General features: G+C 40.1%; 1 protein-coding gene and 1 long non-coding RNA gene across 4 annotated transcripts in view; one reads left to right on the forward strand and one right to left on the reverse strand.

The window, feature by feature from the left end:
* The first annotated feature begins 570 nt into the window (after positions 1-570).
* Positions 571-20,039, forward strand: part of PHYHIPL (phytanoyl-CoA 2-hydroxylase interacting protein like) — a 79,690-nt gene continuing 60,221 nt past the window's right edge. The window contains exon 1 of one of the 2 annotated variants that reach the window (XM_037400760.1): positions 571-838. The gene's annotated coding sequence lies outside the window, so the exon portion shown is untranslated. Of the gene's footprint in view, positions 839-18,517; positions 18,647-20,039 lie in introns of those variants that run through there. The other variant, XM_037400761.1, reaches the window with a different exon arrangement.
* On the reverse strand, positions 849-2,962 carry LOC119153848. Of its 2 annotated transcripts, none has more exons than XR_005106241.1 (3): positions 2,845-2,962; positions 2,586-2,696; positions 849-1,876 (listed from the first exon to the last, which is right to left on the reverse strand). It is a non-coding gene; the product is annotated as an uncharacterized LOC119153848 (long non-coding RNA). The 2 variants fall into 2 exon arrangements; XR_005106240.1 differs by having other exon boundaries at positions 2,586-2,731; positions 2,845-2,940.

The following is a 20,039-nucleotide window of genomic DNA, read 5'->3' on the forward strand; positions in this document are numbered from 1 at the left end:
TCCATCATGATAAAAAAGAAAATAAATCCGTTATGTGCTTTGATTCATGGGCAGAGTGGGAAAGTTCCAAAGCAGACACAAAGCACTGCAACAATTTAAATTGAGAGCATTTCTTGGCAGGCTCCAGTTTTCACAAAAAACATGAGCTAGTGAGTTAGAGCAATTAGTAGCTATGCAAGGATGTCCTCATCTTCAATGAATCCCTTATAACTGCTGCTTCTCCACAAGACCTCATTAAAGCCTCACAGATCTGGAGCTAGGAGGAGATTAGGTTTTTGGACTGGAGTCTTTGCAAGTGCTTGCCAGATGACCGGCTGGTCACACCTCACTAAGACAAGTTGTCATTTACAGGCGGAGTTAACAAAACAGAGCATAGGGGTACCACCAATGCGCTGCAGAGAACTGCTAAAAGGGAGCATAAGAGGACAGAAGAGCCGTGATGTTTGGCGGCAAAGCATTTACCAAAACTTTGTCAAGAGATGTGCAAAAAATAGTCTTTCCTTTGTGGGTACAGTACAGATTTATTTGTGTTATTAGCACAGTGGTTTTTTGCTCTGGTGTAATAGGAGGCTTTTGCAGAAAGTCCTTTCCTGCTGTCCGTCAGGAACTAGCCTGCAAACAGGAATATGTTGCTGTTCTTTGCAGCCGGTGCTGGCTTGTCATGCCTGGAGCTTGTGAAAGGAGATCAGCCTTTTCTGGTCATTGCAGCTCTTCAGACAGCATGAGGGTTGGAGGAGGTGGGCATTCAAGACACCCTGCCTAAAGTTTGTCATGTCAGTTGAAAGTGTGCAGTTGGATTTGAAAAACCACGGGTGAAAAATTTCTGCAACAGCCAAAGGTAACAACAGGCCTTGAAAATAACCTGTGTAGCTTGTTGTTTGTGTGACTGTAGGCCATGGAGAAGAGTGATACTTGAACTAGTCACAGACTTCAAAAGGGAAATATGCTTTGAGTAGTGCCAATTACAGCACAGAATTTTAATCTCAGTTTTTGATCAGAGCATATATTAAAAGAAAAAAAGGGGAAAAGGTTTAAAATTTGGATCAGATGTCTGCCTGCTCCAGCACATGTATTTTGCTGAACTGTACTTCCTAGTCCTTCTGATTTGTTCCTTTGGCAACGAGTGCTACATGCTTTTATTCTACCTCTCTGTTCTGAGTTGTGGCTTCCCAGCTAAAATGCAGACAGCACAGCAGGGTGAAAAATACATGAGAACCTCTTTGCTGCAGCTTTCTGTGACATGCACAAGTAGAAAACTTGATTTACTTGACCAGGCACGCAGTTGTCTGTTGATGTCCTTTCCTTATGATTCCTGGTGTAGGGCAAAGTGCTGATACAATGTTTTCTGATACAATGTTTTCTGACCCAATGTCTAGGATACTTCCTGTGGTATTCCCATGGCTTCTTTATTCACCAATGTACTTTGTTTACACACATTTTAAGTAATAGCATTTTAATTCTCACTTGCTTCCTTTGGCAGTGTTCGCTTCAAACCTCCTGCAGGCAGCATCATAAATCTTGCATAAGGTGCCTCTACCTTTCCTGTTATGGCTTTCAGCAAGTTCAGTGAGTCTGCAGTCACAGTCACTGGTCTTGTGGTGTTAGCTCACTGCTTTTTCTGCTTCAGTGCAGATGTGGGTTCTTGTTCATTGTTCGGTGCAGTAAAATTTCTTTGTTATCTGTCTGCCATAATGTTTTTATTATGGGTGTTCCTCTCTTTCTTCCATCTTTTTTTTCCCCCCATTTTACACTGTCAGTTTAACCGCTGGTGATGATCCCATGGCTTGGCTTGATGACATCCATCCTTGTCTGAAAGCCTGATGGGAGCTCTCCAATTACATCAGGTGTTTTGAAATAATTTCCCAGTTGATGCAGTCTCAGGAGAAAAAAAAGCAATGAACATCATGGTTTGCGTGTGCCCCTACTACATGTCTCACCAGAAAAGGAGGTCATTTTCAGGGTTTATTTTTTGCTTTTAGGCACAGAGCTGCTTTCAAACACAGAAGCACCCCTAATGCTTCATTATGTGCTCACCAGACAGCAGTGTATCAAAGCATACACCAATTTTTGCTAAACATCCTTCCTGTCTCCTGTTCAGTGCTTTCCTGAGCTATTGGGCTTGGGTGCATTTGCAGGAGAGCTGGACTTTTGACAATAATTAACTAGTCATTGTAGGCTAGTCAGCATAAAGAAGCTGCAAGTACAATACCTCTTCAACACAAAACGTATTTCTTCAGGCTGAGAGATGTTTCCGTTACTGTACATTACTACAAAATACTTCTCTCACTTGTTAGCAGTGAGGACCCAGAAACTTCCAGCATGGTATCAGGAAAAGTATCAGAAAGCTGTTGATTTTAGCAATTGACTGGGATTGATTGCCAAGGCTATTGTTTTTAATAGGACTATTTTGTTTGCGAGGGCCTTGGCACTTAGGTAAATCTTATGTTCCCTTCCCTTTCCAATCTCATGTTTATCAGATCTATCCATACACTTAGTATTACTTGGCATTGAGAATGAAAGAAGGCAATTATGGGCAAAAATTACATTGCTAATAGATAGCAAATCATGTTGTCTCCTCATTTTACCTTTAGGCACTACTCTGAGCCGCCTCCTTTTCATGTTAGCTCTTCTCTGCTGTCAGTGTTTTCTTTGTTGAGCCTCCAGATTAACCTTCTTGAAAACTCAGTTTTCTTGTGCTGTATGTAAAATGATAGCAACACAATTATATAATCTGTTGAAAGAGGGCATAAAAATAGAAATAGTCACACCATGTATTACTCACTCATTCATAAAACAAACTACGTAGCTTTGCACCTAAGGATGGCATAGTAAGAGAACAATTACCCTGGATGGTGGAGGGTTCTGGCTGAGCAGTTTTCTAGTTACACTTCTCTTGTGAAAGAAAGCACTGAGCAGAGGTGGCTGGGAGAGCTGCAGCAGCACAGCAGACTGCTGCACTGCCAGGGAGAGCTGGGTTGTGCTGGGGGAGGCAGCAGCTACCCTCCCAGTTTCAGCTTGTGCCCTTAATTTTGTCTTTACCCCAACTACATACATAACCAGAAGACCCAATTCTAGCTGCTACAACTGACACACACGTGGATGTCCTCCAGAAAAAGTTAAATTCTACTGTAATCTAATATGACTTTCAAACTATCATAAGCAGCTTATTCTTTTTCTTCTATGACAGTGCTTCTAAGTCATACGAATTTGACAGATAGGATTTTAAGCTGTAAATAATGGAGCAATCTGTACTAAGGTAACTGGAACCATTTAATTTGCCAAGTTTATCAAAAGCCTTTGATCTGCACAGAATTCAGATAATATTTAGGGAAAATAAGGAATCTGGAAGGGGATGGATCTGAATTCGTTTTCTGATGATGTATGTGTCTTTTAACTGGAATATTAAAGAGACCTTTGCTTGTATTAATGAAGCTGGCAAATGAGAACATATTGGGTCTGATTCAAATGCATGACTGCTGCAAAGCCCATCAGAAGATACTGGTGGGAAACCTTTAGTGCAAGAGTCGTCAAACTTTTTAACCAGGGGGCCGGCGCGCGGATGCAGTGGCAGGCAGCCATCTGCGGCTGCTTGGTTTTCCCCCCACCAACCCCCGGCGGGGGGGTCTGTAAATACCGGGGGCCGGATTGAGGACCCTGGGGGGCTGTATCCGGTCCACGGGCCGTAGTTTGGAGACCCCTGCTTTAGTGGGTCATAAATAAAATGGAAGAACATGACACACAATTTCCTAAGTCCCTCTCCAAAATATGGTGAAAAAATATTTGGGCTTATGGGTGAAGGTCAGTTTAAGCTTTAAACTCATACGTTGAAGTTCTTGGGCACCCATAGTGGAACATTATTAAAGTTCTTAATTGTAAAGCCAAATTTTCTATTTCAAGATTTCATGCTCTTTATACACAGTAGCTGCATTTTGAGCCTAATTTCTAAGGAGTAACGAAGTTAGATGAAGGGCCAGAAATGAGTGTTTACACAGAAGCTGGTGGTCATGGCCTGATTACATCAATAATTGATAGAAAGAGGACCAGTCCCAACCCCTGTTGTCTATGGTGGCCGATTCCCAAGGTCTGCTTTATCAGAGCTGAAGAAAAATAAGGACAAATACAACATGCATGTGTCTATGCATACACACACAGATCAAAATGTCAAAGAAATGTCAAACATCTCTAAGATTTTTCTAGATGGCAAATATTCCTTGGCAAGGTGAAAATATTGTTTTGGCTAAAACCAAATCCTACTTTAGGAGAAAACAAAGTAAGGAATTAGAAATATAGAATGCAAAAACTGGGGGGAAATCAAACAGCATAATTAAAAGTTTTGAAATGCAAGAGAGGAGCAGAAAAGATCAAGGTTATCACCATCATTCTGCAAGAGCAGGGAATTTGCTTAGTGACATTTCCAAAAATATGGACTAGTTCTCATTTTGTAGAGAAAGGCAAGAAAAATCTTAAGAAAAAAATTCTGACAGAGAGAACTGGAAAATAAGATTGTAATTAATGTGGTCAGACAAACCCAATTTCAGCCTCTGAAGCAAATTTACTTTTCAACTGAGATGTATATTTTTATCACTTAGCATTACAACATCGAACCGGTAAAGTGCACTTCAGTGAATGATGAACAGGCTAAGTGGAAGGTGCAGATTCTCCATAATCTGAGAGTAAGCATTAGAAATGGGATAACACAGTGACTGGTAAAATATTAAATAACAGGCTGAGCAGAGTATCAAAGGTATCTAACCACTTTACTGAACTGGTTATTGGATTCGTTGGAAGAATACACCTTTAGGAACAAGGATTGCTGGCTATATGTATGGAAAGGGGCACTGTGCCTGTTGTGAATATGACAGGCAACTAAGACAATATTCCATGTGCAATTCCCAATATGTATTCAGCACTGGGAAAAAAAAAAATCCACAGATGGCTAAAGGAGGCAAAATAAACAGGAAAAAGTGGGTGATACTGTTTTGTATACCTTTGGTAAATTGGTATTGGTGAAGATGATCTAACCATGGTTAAACAGGAGAAAAGAAGAAAAAAAATAATGCAGCAGCTAGGAAACAGCAGAGCGTGGTAAAAATTCCCAAACTGATTTGAGGGGCTAGAGATAATGCCTTCCATGGAGAGCTTTAAGGAGCTCAATCTACTTAGTTTATCAGGGAGAAGCTTCAGGGGCGACTTCATTACAACATATGAATACTTTAATGGGTTCTAACGGGCTCTTGAATCTAGTGGAGAAAGGCATGAATGAGGAGGATCATCAGCTTGAAGCTGCAGCCAGATGAGTGCAAACAATAAGACAGGAACTTTTAACAGTAATAGTGATTTACAACTGGAACAAGTTATCAAAAAAAGTGATATATTTTGCTGAAGCGTCCAGTTCCTTACTGACTGCCTTTCAGCGTAATGTGCTTTAGTCTAACAAGAAGTCACTGGATTCAGGTCTGGCTACAAAATTTACTTGTTTCCCTTCTGGCCCTCTATTTATATCTTTCTAGAATAAATACACTTGTATATTGAGTAATGAACACTAGAAACTTCACTGTTTGGGTATAGCGAAGTCCAGCACATTCTGTTACTGTATAATAAGTTGAACTGGCTGAAACATTGTTTTATTTTCTGGAAAAACAGGAAAGTTGTAAAGTTAGAAAAAATTCTGAAGCTTCCTTTAAATATGCTTTTGGTAAATTCCTTCTCTGCTCAAAGTTGTGGTAAAAATGGGGTGTCTTCTGACAGTGTATACACTTAGATTTTTATAAAAAATATATTTTCAGAGCAAAGACACTGAGAGGAATTTGATTGAGGCATTGGAGAATCTCAGAGAGTTCCTGATGCATGTGTGCCATGTGGCAAAAGAGGTTTGTGGTATATCAGTTCTCGCATTTCCATGTTAGGATTTACGTCTTCTGAAAGGCCTTGCATTTTTCAGCCCCAGAGCCAGGTTACCAAAGTCATGCCTGCTTTTGCAGAGCAGCTGCACTGAATTAGCAACACTGTAGTTTTCCAGTGTTTCTTTCAGTCCTGACCACAATAAACCATCCATTGCACTGAGACCATTTTTACAGTTCCAGACCCATTCACTGACTACTGCAGAAACTGGCAAGGCAGGCAATAATTCATGATAATTGTGATAAATTTCTGTGTCAATATTTTAAAATAAGTGGGCTCAAACTAAGTGCTACGTCTTACATAAACCACACATGATGCATGCAGATTGGGAGCTATACCTTGCTACAGGCTGGGAGCTCTCTACTGGTGCTTTGCTGTTCCTTCCCCTCCCTTGCCTTTGCCTTTCTCTCAGGAACACTACAGCACTGCACCGTGTAGCCTTCACATCACAGTCAACGCTAACTTTTGCTGTGTACACTGTGAAAAGAGAATGCCTGCCACTGCGAACACACTGAAACGTCATTGAGCTGAACCAACAACACCGAGTTAAAAGGGTCCATATTACTGTCCTGAGTTAGTTCACTACAAAATGTGCTTGCCAGAGTGCATGTGTGGATGTGTGGAGAGTCAGTCCACAAGCTGAAGCTGATCCAAAAATTAATTCTGTCTCCGTTCAGAAAAGCACAGACTCCATTTTTGTAAACCAGACATATATTAATTTGACAACCCTTCATCTCGCCCAAATTTGGAGCCAAAATTTGCCCCCAGATGTGCAAACACATGCAAACACTATTCCTAGATAAATCAGTGTCAGAGATGCATGTGCTTAAAGGCTGAAAAGGATCTTTGCTGAATAGGCTTTGGGGTACACTCCTAAAACTAGTTATCATTTCATTGCAAGACTGGTAGATGGAGGTCAGCGTGTTTGCAAAGCACAGCACTGCATTTGCTAAGACTGATTGTGGTATTTAAATAAACAAGAATGAGTGCACAACTTTATGGAGTTCGAACATTATGCAGAACCTTCCTGCTAATAAAATTAATGGAGAATAGTTAGCTTGTGCATGAAAATATATGTTAAAAGCAATTATAGGACAGTAAAGTAAATGTTTACAGAGGTTGGAGGGAAAATCTGGCAATAATATCTTGCTCTGCAGAACAGAGATTCATGGCAAAATTGTGTAGCAAATTGATCTATTTAATCTGATTTATGAGTACATTTCTTCTTTAAAAAAAACCAATCAAACAAGCTCTACGAATATGGTTAGAATCAAAATAAATGCTAAAAGGGCAAATATTTATATGGGCTTCAAGTCAGAAGTTTAGCTGTGATGAGGCCAAAATGAACACAATCCAAGAGCCAAAAATCTCTGATTGTATTTAGAACAATAGTTTTAAACAAAATAATCTGATCAATTTACTGTATGAAAACCCACAGGATATATTGGTGCCAACATTCTATGCTTGAAGAGACAGCATGTTTTCAAAGTACTAAATAATGGAGAGTTTTTCAAAAGCATCTTTACAGTGAAAATGAGGACACAGAACTGTTCCTTTGCAGGCAGAGGAAGGAACTCTGCAGTATTTGTGATGCACTGACCACAGCTGCATTCTAGAAAGCGAGCACTATAGCTGTGCTTGTGAGTTCAGAAAATGGCTGCCTGTGTGCATTAGGCTCCTCTTGCACGCAATCAGGTCTTTAGATGAAAGATTTTGAGGACACAGTATCGTTCTTTAGTTCTGCCCATGCACAGTCTTTCTTTTTCTTGGCACACAACCATGGAGGGAGATAACGTGCTATGCAGACAAGTAACTGATGTGCAAGTGAAGAAGTATGAATGCTCAAAGCAGGAAAGCAGAAAAACTAATTTTGTCAGCAAAGTAGTTAAATAGTGGTTTGAACCTGAAAGGACCTACAAAGCTTTTTGAACACCCCATGACCTATGCTGAGTGGTGATTCAGTCTTTTAGGAAGATTTCTTCTGCCTTACGTTTTTATTTTTATCACAAGCGAAATACATCTTGGTAGGGCTGAATTTTCGGGTTAGGGTGGTTAGGGGCTCGCAGTTCTGGGACTTCCCCCAGTCCATAAGCCAGAGCTCCTGCCTTGGCGAAGGCACAAGAGAAGATGTTGGGCTCTTTCACCTTCAAGCGCTGCCCTGGAAGACTTTACAGCTGTCCCTTGTCTTCCCAGCTGCGAAGAGCTCCAGCAGCTTTAAACACATTTCTGATATGTGTTTGTTTAACCTTCTCTTTAAACACTGCAGCATTTCTTTCCTGGGTAATTTCTCAAGTTCTTTGCTATCTTCATTGCTAGGAACATTTTAATTTTTTTGTTTGTGAAGCAGGGGGTGGGAAATTTGAAACTGAGTAAAGTGGCTAAAGGTGGCTTCTGACATATTTTTCCTTTTAACGTACTTGCAGCTTGTTTGATATGAGAACCCAGCACAGGGTATTGTTCCAGGATTTGAGGGTCATTCCTCAACAACCTCAGGCCAACAGAAAAGGCAGTTTCAGAGCAGAAATAAAGCTTATCATTGGCTCAGGTTACCTGTCCTCTGTCTGAACAGTTAGAAATCAAAATTCACAGGCTCCTGGTGCACAGACACAAAATAAACCACAAATAGCAACATGCAGGAGTTTTGTTACTGTCTGGGGAAAAAAAAAAAAAAAAGCCAAAATTCCCTCAGAGGGTTTGGACTTTTTTCCTAGTTCTGCCTCGTGATAAAGGCCTCGTACATTAAAACTGACACATAGTCTAAGATACCTTTTCATCCACGGTTTTCTTCTTGTAGACTATGGCAGTGTTTTCAGGCTGAGCAGTGATTTCTTGCCAGAAAAGCAGCCAAAGGTAGGTTTAAGCTTTCATGGTTTGTCTGTTCCTATTTTCCTCTAGTTTCTGAGACTGAAATAAAAATACTGACCACCCAACTTGAATATTTCTAGGACTAGTGTGTCTTTAAAAAATAACACTAAAAGCACTTTACGTAAACCACAGAGTTTAGCAACTGGTTTTGTTGTTTTTTTTCTTCAACCACAATGTATAAAATGTTTTGACCTCACAATATATTCTACCAGCAGCTGGCTTCATCATTCAAAATATCTCACATTATGTTGTGGGAGGGAAAAAAAAAAAAAGGGGGTCATAACAGAGATTTTGAGCACAGGGCTTAAAAGGCTGGGAGTGCTGTACAGGTAACTTCAGCTCTAAATCATTTTTTTTGGGGGGGTCTGCTCAAGGTCAGCAGGTTGTGCAGCTTCTTACATAGCTTATGTACAATGTGTGCCCCAGGATGTACCATTCCATGCAGTTCTTCCATAAAGCACGTGCAGAGAGAGGTGTTTCAGAGAAATCTTATGGTTAGCTAGGTTTCAACGTGCCTGTGAATGGGCAGATGGATTACATAGCACCAAGGACATCATTGCTTGCCAGGCAAAGCAGATTTGTATGCTTCCCTCCCCTTCCGGAGTACCTCCAGGAGCTAGAGAGCGGCGGGGCTAACATCTGCTATACACATGCTTTTTCCTCCATGCAGTGAGGTGAGTGCAGGAGAAAGTGTTGAGGGTTTATAGGTAAGACATCCTGACAAGTAAAGTTGAAGCTGGTGATGTTGCTAGGGTGCGGTCTGAGGAGGCAATGCAAGTGCTGGGGGCAGAGCGGGCAGCGTGCGTGCTGGGAGCACTCACTGCAAGGCTCTTTGCCTGGCAAAGTGGTACGCCTGCGTGCTGTGAGCTCTCCTGTCCCACCACAGAGAACCATTCCCAGGCAGAGGGGTCTGGCTGTTGATGTGGTATAATAGAGAAGTTTGTACATATTGGTAGTTAAATGGTCCTGTTAACACTGCAGAGCATGTTAAATTTCTTTCAAACCCTTCATGCCATATAATTGTCGTAGACGGGTGTGGACAAATTCTTACCTTTGCTTACTGTATTGGTCTAATTTTTCTCCCTTAGCGATGTCTCTGACTTGAGTAGGAGCAGGGCAAGATACTTTATTTTTGAGGAAGGTATTTCTTTGGGATGTATAGTGTTTGTGGGATAACGCTACTTTGACTTGGTCTTTTTGAGAGAAAAAATAGTATGTTTTACCTTTATTCTTTTGCTCTGAAAATACTTTTGCTTGACCTTAGAAAGGCACAATACCAAAAACTGCTATCTTTGTACTAGTTTTTTTCCCTGGATGTGGACTTGGACATGGGTGATTCCCTTCCGCCTCGCATATTGTGACTGTCCTTAGGCAGCAGCTGGGATTCTTTCAGCTACCAGCTTTGCTTTTCCCTTTCTTAGCTATGGGTTTTGTGTATGCTTTTGTCTCTACCCTGTCACAACAACACAGAGCTGAGGTCAGATTTTACATCTCAATGCTTTCCTCAAACAACTGGATACTGTTTTCCCTCTTGATTCCACGAATTGGTACAATAAACTTTATCAAGCACTGTATAACGATTCCCTTTTAAACAGCAAAATGTTTTTTCTGGCTCTTGTTCATGTTACTCCTGGTGACTCAAAGGTCTGTAAAGTTGCTTCCCCTGCCAGGCTCGCTCTCGGTGGGATGCTTTAGCAGCCTGCAGTTTGGATGCATGCGAACAGACATGTGCTGTTCTCCAAGGCAAGCACCCATTTGTTAGTGTGAGCTGCTCACGCTCTCCTCTCCGCAGGAGCTCTTCCCCATTGAACTTTTGAACCACCGAAGCAAATCGAATCATGTAGCTCTACAAAATGGAAACCGGCATTTGGGCTGCATGAAAGAAGTGTTCCAGCTTCAGCGCAGTTGCTCAGAGAAGCAAAGCCAACAGAGAAACACATTGTCCTGGATGACTAGAGAATAAGGGCCTGTTAAATGAGTTTTGCCCTTCAAGTGTGTAGAATCTTTCTTGTGTCACCTCTTAGGCAAGCCTGTGTATGTAAGACGATGAATTTTTGCAAGGTTCTTCCTGTTTGACTGTGATAGGTGAAATCTGTGGTTGCTGAAACCTGCTAATACGGTTTCCAGGATTGGTGAGAGTCGGAACCAGTGTCAGAAATAATAGCCCTAACTTTATAAAAGCCATACGTACTTTCAGCCTTGTGACAAAGGAATGTACCAGTTCTTACAAATGGGACTCCTCTAGACCTCTCCACTTCCCAGGCTCCGTACACACCACCTCCCCCAAGGCAAAGCGTGTGTGCTGTCCTGCAAGCCAAGTAGCTCTTCTAGATACACCAGGCCATATGTGGGAGCATGGCAAGTAGCAAGAGAGGAGAGCAGGATCTCTGAGCAATGGGCCTGGCAGGCAGGGCATCCCTGGGCTCCCAGGGTAGCTCCTCTCCTCTTCCAGCAGCCCAAGCAGCAGATGTGGCTGAGCAGAGGAGGACAGGAGCAGTGGCAGTGCGCTCAACCACCAACAGCAAGTCCAGCAGCAATGCTGGGCAAAGGTGGTGAGGAGGGATTCAGATGAGCACACTTGAGTCCTGACAGGTCAAGTTCAGTGAAAAATGGGGACAGGGAAAAAAGGTTTTCCTTTAAGCCTGAAAATAATAATTGAAAAAAAAATCAATTGATCTCTTATTGTTGAAACAACTTTTTAAAAATATTGCTAAGAAACTAGCTGCCCTTTGGTGTATGTTTCAGACCTACTGCTTCCCTAAAACAAGTTTCAAAAAACTGCACCCACCCTCAGCAATGCTGCATAACTAGAGTAAATGTTCAGAAAGAAATCTGAACCACAGGCATTTCCACAGCCAAGCTGAATTGCGTATCGAAGTAAAGAATGCTTCTTAGCTGGTTTTTGGTGGATTTCTTTTCCAGTAACACATTAGCTCAAATCTTGTGGTGTTTCAGGTCTGTCTTCTTCAGAATAGTGTCCTCAAGCTTGAGAGGACAGCACTGATTCCATTGGGCTCATCTAAAATGCCTTCATCTTTCACGCAAAGATGCTTACAAGCTTACAAAAGAGCAGTGAGTCATTCATATAGGATCATGTTTTTATTCACAGCATAAGTAGAACTGGTGTTCTCTGTTCACAACTCCAGCACTGCTAATAGGCAGGACAAATATAATGGATGTTCTTTATGCCCTGGGAAAAAAAAAGTATTAGCGGGTGATGACACCTCCATAGAGGACAATTAAACTGTCATTCTTAAGTATTAACTTAGCTTTCATGTTTCTTTTCCTTGTTTCCATGTGGAAACAAATCTGAAAGATATTTTTGCACTTCAGCTGGGAGTAGGAAAGGTCAAATGTGTTAAAAGCCCCTCATACGTTAAAGGCACTACAGCTGCAGGTTTGCTCCTTATCCTTAATACTGTGTTAATTAATCCTATTAAGGATGGCACATGATTTATACAAGCTTTGACAAGTGAACATCAGTCTATCTTTTTTGACTGAGAGCATGATTCAGCTAGTCCCTCTTGCACACGCCTGTCTGTAAGAATGCACTCATCTCGCAGAAATTAGCTCTGATGCATCGCTGAGGTGAGGTATTGGGGCTGCGTCAAACCTATGAAATTAAGCAGAGTTGATTTTAAGTAAAATCAACAGCTTTCACTGCAGCTGGGATTCATATCTTCTGTATTTGGCTTTTTTCTGGTATGTACCCAAGGGCAGCCATCTAGGTGGAGCTGGTCGTTAGAGAGGATCCCAAGATGAGGATGGAGTAATGGTGCCTGTCCTACTGCATTGGCTGTAGAGGGAGCTTAGGCAGTTGTTAGACTAAATCTCTAATGTATACATATCTATACATGGCCAGTGAGGCGAATCCTAGCTAAGTCCTGACTCTACTGATCAGCTCGTCAGATGTATAATCAGACCACATGTGTGGTTTTTTTTTTAAAAAAATAAGAAGAAAAAAGCATATTAAGCAGAGGATATATGGCAGCACAGTATGTGGCCTTTGCTTTTTAACTAGCTCTGTTGATTTCAACTAATTATCAACAACACAAGATTAATCAGCTTTTAATTTTAAATTATTTTAAAATATCTAGAATTAGCACAGAACATTTTAGTCCAGTAAGCAAACATGTTATAAAACCCCTGAAAGGAGGGATGTTCTGATTTAATGGTTTTTGCACGGCCCTAACTTACTTCACTGTGTTTAAGTAGCGATCTCTATATACTACAAATTTAAAGACAGCATAAAATAAGTGTGTCCTATACCAATATAGCTGCTTAATCATCTTCCTGGTATTACTCTGTTTTTGTACCGAGTGACATTTGGATCTGCAGACCCACTGTGCGTTATAACAAACTAACTGCAGACAAAACAGAAAATACGTGTACTAAAATTTGATACACAGATCAATAAATCATGTGTCCCTTTAAATATAATGAAACTAAAGGCTCATATTGATCTACATCAACTCTGATTAGAGTTGCGTGGTATTCTCTTTTGAAAAAAAAAAAAAAAGAAGAGCTGCTGAGTGGATTGTAGGCATCAGATGTTACATAGCTAGCTCCTATTGCAGTCAGGCAGAGGAGCCAGAACAAGCAGGGAGCCATAGGACGTTACAGCTCCTGTAAAATGGTGTCTGCATGAAAGCTGGGGTTTTACAGTGTATTTTCTACAGCTCAAGTGTTCATTGTACTTTTCATTGGTAAGAAAAAAAAAAAACAAACATAGAAGGGGACCACACCTCTGAGCTGAAGAAATATTGGCATACTTTGCAGTTTATTTAAGGTTTTGATTTTAGGGAAACTTGCTAAGTACACTATAACAGGATCTATGCTGCCAGCATATTCTGAGAAGTAAAATTCTTCCCAAGATAACATCTTCGCTTTCCTGTGACAATTAATTTTTAAAATAAGGTATTTAGATGCTTTGCACACTTACATACTCTAATTTGCTGAAATGTGCTGCTCTTTTTGCCTGTGGATGCTAGCTGTACCTGCTCTCTGCAGCCTTCCTTCAGCCTTCTCTGTGCAGGAGAGGCAGTGTAGGTAAGGCAGCCTCCACCAGCTCAAAAGCCTGTCAAGTGCCAGGATGTTCACATAGGCAGAAAGTCCAAAATCCTCTTTGGCTTCCTTGGCAGCTTATTAAATCATGCTTCATTTTTATTTGTGACTTCGGCTTGAATGTGATATATATATATCCAAATTGTCTGGGTTGGGAACACTTTATCATCAAAACTTGCTATTGGCATGGTGTTATTTTGCCCTTGGCTGTAGGTTTCTGTTTGATTGTCTTCCCAGGGTTTGTGCAAGGTGGTGTTTTCCAAAGTGGTGTTACAAAGAGGACTGTGGAACAGAGAGAAGCCAGTTGTCAGCTGTGTAGGGCACATAACATACCATCCTGTGTGAGAAGGGTCTCTGGAGCTGGGAATGCAGGGCAAAGTGTGAGCCCTCTCTGCAGGCTCAGAGTGCATGCTTGCTAGGGAAACTCTGCAGGCTGCCGTATCCCAAAGTGTCTGCAAATGCCTACATGCATTTTTCTCCTCAAAATGGTTTTCTTGTATTTAAGACAAGGATAGGGACCACTTTCAAAGAATAAACAAAAGCCTGGTGAGAAAAATGGGGAAGGCAGTAGCTGAGCACTATTTTTCTCCCTCTTCATTTGCTCTTTCCTGTAAAGTAACAAACCTTGGGTATGGAAGCGAGTGCTGCTCTGAGCAAGGTACAGCACTACATGTATGACCATAACATAGACCGGGGCACCCCATCAAATATTTTACTATCGCCTCTTCTTGTAATTACCAGCATTCCTCAAAAATTAAAGACTGTACCTCTTCCCCCAGATCAAACTTCTCCAAATTTCTTTTAAGACCTTAAGCAAAGAATATAGAACAGTTCTGTAAGAAGAGACTTGTGGTTAGAAATCAAGTAAATAGCAAAGCAGATCTGGCTACACATTCAGAAACCCCCACTTCCTCCCCTTCAGAAGAAAAAAGCTACCAGAACCAAGCATCTCTCTTGAGCACATTACCTGACCCCGAAGAAGATGAAGTGTTGCTTTCCTCTAGTATTGGGTGAAGTGAGTTGCTACAATAAACTTAGCCTCTCCCTACTTCACCTGTGTGGTTTTCCTCAGGACTTTATCTCACCTCTTCTTCTGGTGTGAATTTGGAGAGACAGACAAATTACTACTACATGTGGTACCCTCACCGCTAGGGCTGTGCCAAGGGCCTTATACTCTCTTTTAGACCTGGTCTGTCAGATAAATTCTTACCATGTTAATCATTAGGCAGTACCATAGCTCAGCTCAAAGTGCGTGCTCTTTTCGGTTATCTGTGGTGCCACCAGTGCATCTTGCTCTCGTTGATTCCAGTGGAAGCTCTAATTTCACATTACGTGTTACCAAGGGTATCAGGTCATCCCTTACGCACAAGCTTTCTACAAGTTAAATTTGTACATTCTTCAAAACAGGAGCAAAAGGCTCACTTCCATTCCATGGCCCAGCAAAACTGCTTTCCTGACAGGGTACAGGCCTGCTGATAAGCATTCGTAAGGATGGAAATTGGTATACATTGGTATATTTTATTGGTTATTTGGAGCTTGAAATGAAGGACCATGCATGAAAGTGGGACACCAGTGGCTAATGCTCCTGACTGACATTTATACAGAAAAACACCTTGGGATTTACTGTAGGAACAGTGTGGGTAGGTCTCTTCTCTGTCCCTGAGAGTAGCTGAGGAATGCTGTACTGTTCATTCACCACATCTTCAGATTTTTCTCATAATCCTCTAAGAAATGTGGGAAAATCAATTAATAAAAGTTGCACTTTAGAAACAGTACCTCTTTCCCTTATCAGAAGGAATTTTATGTGCCCTACCTCCAAACTTACTAGAAAATCCATGCTTTTTTAATGTCACCCATTCTTTGTATTATTATTGAATTCTTTTTTACACTGACTAAGAATTACTGGCTGCTCACAAAAGATTAAGAATCCATATGGATCACTTATCCAAGCTCAAATCTTGTATACAATTAAAATTCTCCTGCAATTTTAGTTATGCTTTGAAATTCAAATGGATTAAAAGAAAAGCTCCTTAAGGAGATTGCAAGTAGTTAGATATTTTATTGTATCTAAATTGTACATACATGCTTACAGACAGATATGCATAATGTGATAGTGTTTTTTGCCTTATCAGAGTCATAGGTGGATTTAGAAAAGTCCCCAGTTACAAACTAGCAGAAAGTTACACAGGACCTCTCCCTCCCCTGCAGATAAGGTCTGTATTTTAACGTTGTTCTTGACAAATCACAGATACTCAGTGTTTAGTTTAAACTCTGGTACGAAGACTATCTTTCATGTCTAATAGCCTTTAGAGCAGCTCGTCAGGGTGCCACTGAAATGCAATAGGAACTGAGCAGCTAGCTCTTTCAGACCTCTTGGAAAATGCCTGTCCAAATGTGGAGGAGTAAGACAGCTGCAAAAAAAAGATTAAAAACTTACTTGGGACAACTTTGATGAGCATCTGAATGTGAAGTATTTTTAAGGCCCTCCTTGTCCCAACTCTCCTCCCTCATTCAGCACTAAATGCATCCTCAGCTCTGGAAGAAGTTGCTGTGCTTTAAAAGCCATCATATTTTAATGTATAGAAAAGCTTTTTTTTCCTCTCCCCCTCCACCGTAGACAGAAAATTGGAAATGCCAGCAGTCTGAGTCTGTTCAACAGTATAAAAGTTCATAATAATTCCCGAGACAGAATGGTTACTGGCCAGAGAGTAGAAAAGGTAATTAAAGGTGTTTAATAGGTGCATTTATCAAATATTTCTGTGGTTTATCACATAGTTCTACAGTTTATCACAGGAATATCACTTCCAGGCACTCCTGGCTGTATGTAAAAAAAGTATGCTATAGCCCTGGCTTTTTTCCACTTGAATGTAATGTTTCATGGGAACAGCAAAATCTGTAGAATTCAGAGATCAAAACTGGATGTTATTTCCAAAATGCCAATGATACACAGAATGCTGTCATGGAAACCTTTCTTACAGAGCCCTTAGTGTAATTGGCAATTATCCCACACTATACTGCAGAAATATTCATCTATTACCACACCAGACTATATAGTCTATAAATTGTAGTCACAGTAATAATACAAATTTTCATCGCATGATACTGTTTTTTGTGGACAAATAGTGCAGTCTGCTTTTCATGCCTGAATATCTGTTCATACATTGCAAAGCTAAGTGGGATCAGATGGATTTTGTTCCCTTAAGTGAACTGGGATTTCCTCTTTCCTTTGCAACCCGTGTTAATATCAAAAGATACTGTGGTTTCATTAATGCTTTTTAGCTTGCTTCTGACATGGGGTACAACTTCCACTTGTCCATGTCCCATCAAACTGAACATTTCATTGCTACTCACATGTGGTTTTGTTTATCTTTCATAAAATCCTTGTGGTTAATAGTTACATTTCCTGAAGTCATGTATCTTTTTCCAGATCATAAATAGAGATACTGTACCAAATTTCCAGACAATAAGTCAAGCAATAATTTCTTGTCTTTATCAAGTGCAAAGTATAGGCAGATTCATCCATTGCAAAGATATAACATGACAGTCATATTTAGACTAAGTGTGAGAGGCAGATGTAGCAGAGGGGGTTTATATGAAAAATGAGGTGAAGTTTTGCATTTACATAACAAAAGCATTTATATTGTGTCAGATTCATTTCCAAGCCTCATGCCTCAGAGAAAATCCAAATTCTTGAATGAGAGGCCATAAAGCTGTTCAGATAGGCAAGCTATGAGAATCCAGGTATCAGCTTCCTTTGGATTTGGATTTCCTATATTTAACTGGAGGGGACAAAAAAATTCAGGCATGTATCACACTGTGATTTTAGTTGTATCTTCAGTTTTCAGGTGGAATACAAAAGCTAAATCAGGAAAGCTGAATCATGGCATTTGGAATTTATTACATGGAAGAAGGAGGGAAATCATTGATATTTTCTTGGTTTGGGTTTACATTGTTCCCAGTAGCTGATTCCTGCAGTGTGTAAGTGAAATTTTTTCTGTGCCCTATGCCTTTCAGTGCAGGTGGTTTAGTGCCTAAAAGGCACCAATAAATGTTTACACAGATTGCACTAACAAGAAGGTATGTTAAAAACAAACCCAGAAACCATCAAAATTTGCATGATGGAAATATAGTGATTGATAAATATCTTATCATAAACATGATAAAAGAAAATTAGAAAGATATATGCTTCTTTATGCCCATATAGGCACTGGACTTAATTTCCTTTCCCCTTACAGGAACTGTATCTTTTGAAACAGTCACAGGAAATGCTAGAAGTCATTCTAATCTAAAACCTTAATAAGATTGTCTTTTATTGTAGGTCTACCTCTAAATTAAAAGCCAAGAGAATGTCAAATATCTCCTTTCTCATGCTGCTTGTTTGCAATCCTTACAAATTGTCATATAAATTAGCCGGTTTGGTGTAGGACTTTCCTAGGTCTCAGTGCACAGTAAATAAAATTACAAGAAAATAATCAGATGGGCTACACAAAACCAATGATCATAGAAGATCCTAGCACAAATAAAGAGCTGTCAGAAATCAGTTCTGTGTAAGAATAAAGAACTAAGAGTAGCAGATAATAGGCTTGGGAAATTTCACAGAAGTTGATGGTGCTTGTAGCATTGTGTGGTATCAACTTTGCTCTGTGGTCTCTTATAAAAGATTGTCACAACACCACAGCAGGGACAGCGAGGGAGATGGCATCTGTGTGTTGTGCGGTAGTGGGAAACACAACAAAACCTACTTTTCACTTTGGTTTTTTAGTCTGACATATCATTTGTGATGGCCTCTTCCCTGTCTACCAGATCTGTGTTTCCAGTGAGTGAATGCTACTAAGTTTTAAGGCAAAGATGTTAGGATGTAAGTTTCCTTTCGGTTTTCTATACAGGTTAGGCTAAGTAAATCTTGAGAAAAAGAAAACTCTTAATGTACTTTCAGGTTGAATAGACACGTCTGCTGTGTTCTTACACCATGCTGCATTGCTTACTCCCCAGCAAAAACCATTTTTGATTACTCAGCTTGAAAGATCTCTCTATACTGACTGACCACTGACCCAGTTCTCAACTTCTGTTTTAGTTATGTTGTGATAGTTGCAACAAAATGACATTAAAAACAAATTGGAGTAAGTTGTATGAGTTTTCTCTGCCAGATTTTGGGGGGCTTTCCTCATTGTATCGAAGAGAATATTCATCCTACCTGACTTAAATATGTACATGGGGGGTGTATTGGGAAAGAAAGTCTCTTTCTCAGACCTTTCCCCCTCCCTAAAGAAAGAGATTCCAAGTAAGAGTTTCTGACTTTCTAGTCAATATTTAAATTGTTCAGAAGCTCCAGTAATTTTTGAAAGAAGTCTTCTGCCTTCTGCTTTCATTTCCTCCCTTTTAATAGGAAACTATTTGTTCCTGCATCTGAAAGTGAAGAAAAGTACACTTCATTAAGCCTGCAATTGTTAAGAACTCAGAAGTGTAGATTGATTAGCAAATACTCTACAATAGCTCTTATAATGGAGAGCTTTAAATAAATGGGTTTTAAACTATTCTTACAGTTTCTAGTGCTTTTTATACAGTCTAAACATGCTGTGTACACTATTCTTTGACTCTGCTGTGTTCCTGGAGGGGAATGAATCGGAATATTCTGAATGCCTTATGTAACGTATTTAGAGAACTTTTTTGTTTGTATCTTTGTTTGAATTTCTTGGACGGAATTAATTAATGGCAAAGTATAAAGGCCAACTTTGAAACCCTAGCTGACTTATACACTAGAGCTCAATTTGTATTCTACATCAAGGATATGTTTGGATTTGAAAGAAGGACACCATTATCAAAAAGATTTCTGTAGATGGCTCTGTTCTTCAGAGCGCCATCTCTTTGCCACAGAAGTGTGATTTTAACATTTGGGTAATTCAAAAGGAAATTGATTTTTTGATCACAGTACATATTTAATTCCATATTAAAAATTAAATGCAGAACAGGAAATAGTAACTGATTTGGGATAGGAAAAAGTGCAAAGGTTAGAGCTGTTTAGAACAATGTTAATTTCAGAGGAAAAGTAGAAAAAAACACAGTCTGTAGCCTGCACTTTTATGGTCCTGTAGAAATCTGATGGTGTAACTGCTTTTAGGAAAGGGAAAGATTCTTTTTCTTTTCGTATCCATATTTGCATTGAAATTTTGTAACTATATTCCTTTGTACAATAGCACACAACTGCAGTA

The sequence above is a fragment of the Falco rusticolus genome, chromosome 9 (genome assembly GCF_015220075.1).
Source record: "Falco rusticolus isolate bFalRus1 chromosome 9, bFalRus1.pri, whole genome shotgun sequence".
NCBI classification, from domain to species: Eukaryota; Metazoa; Chordata; class Aves; order Falconiformes; family Falconidae; genus Falco; species Falco rusticolus.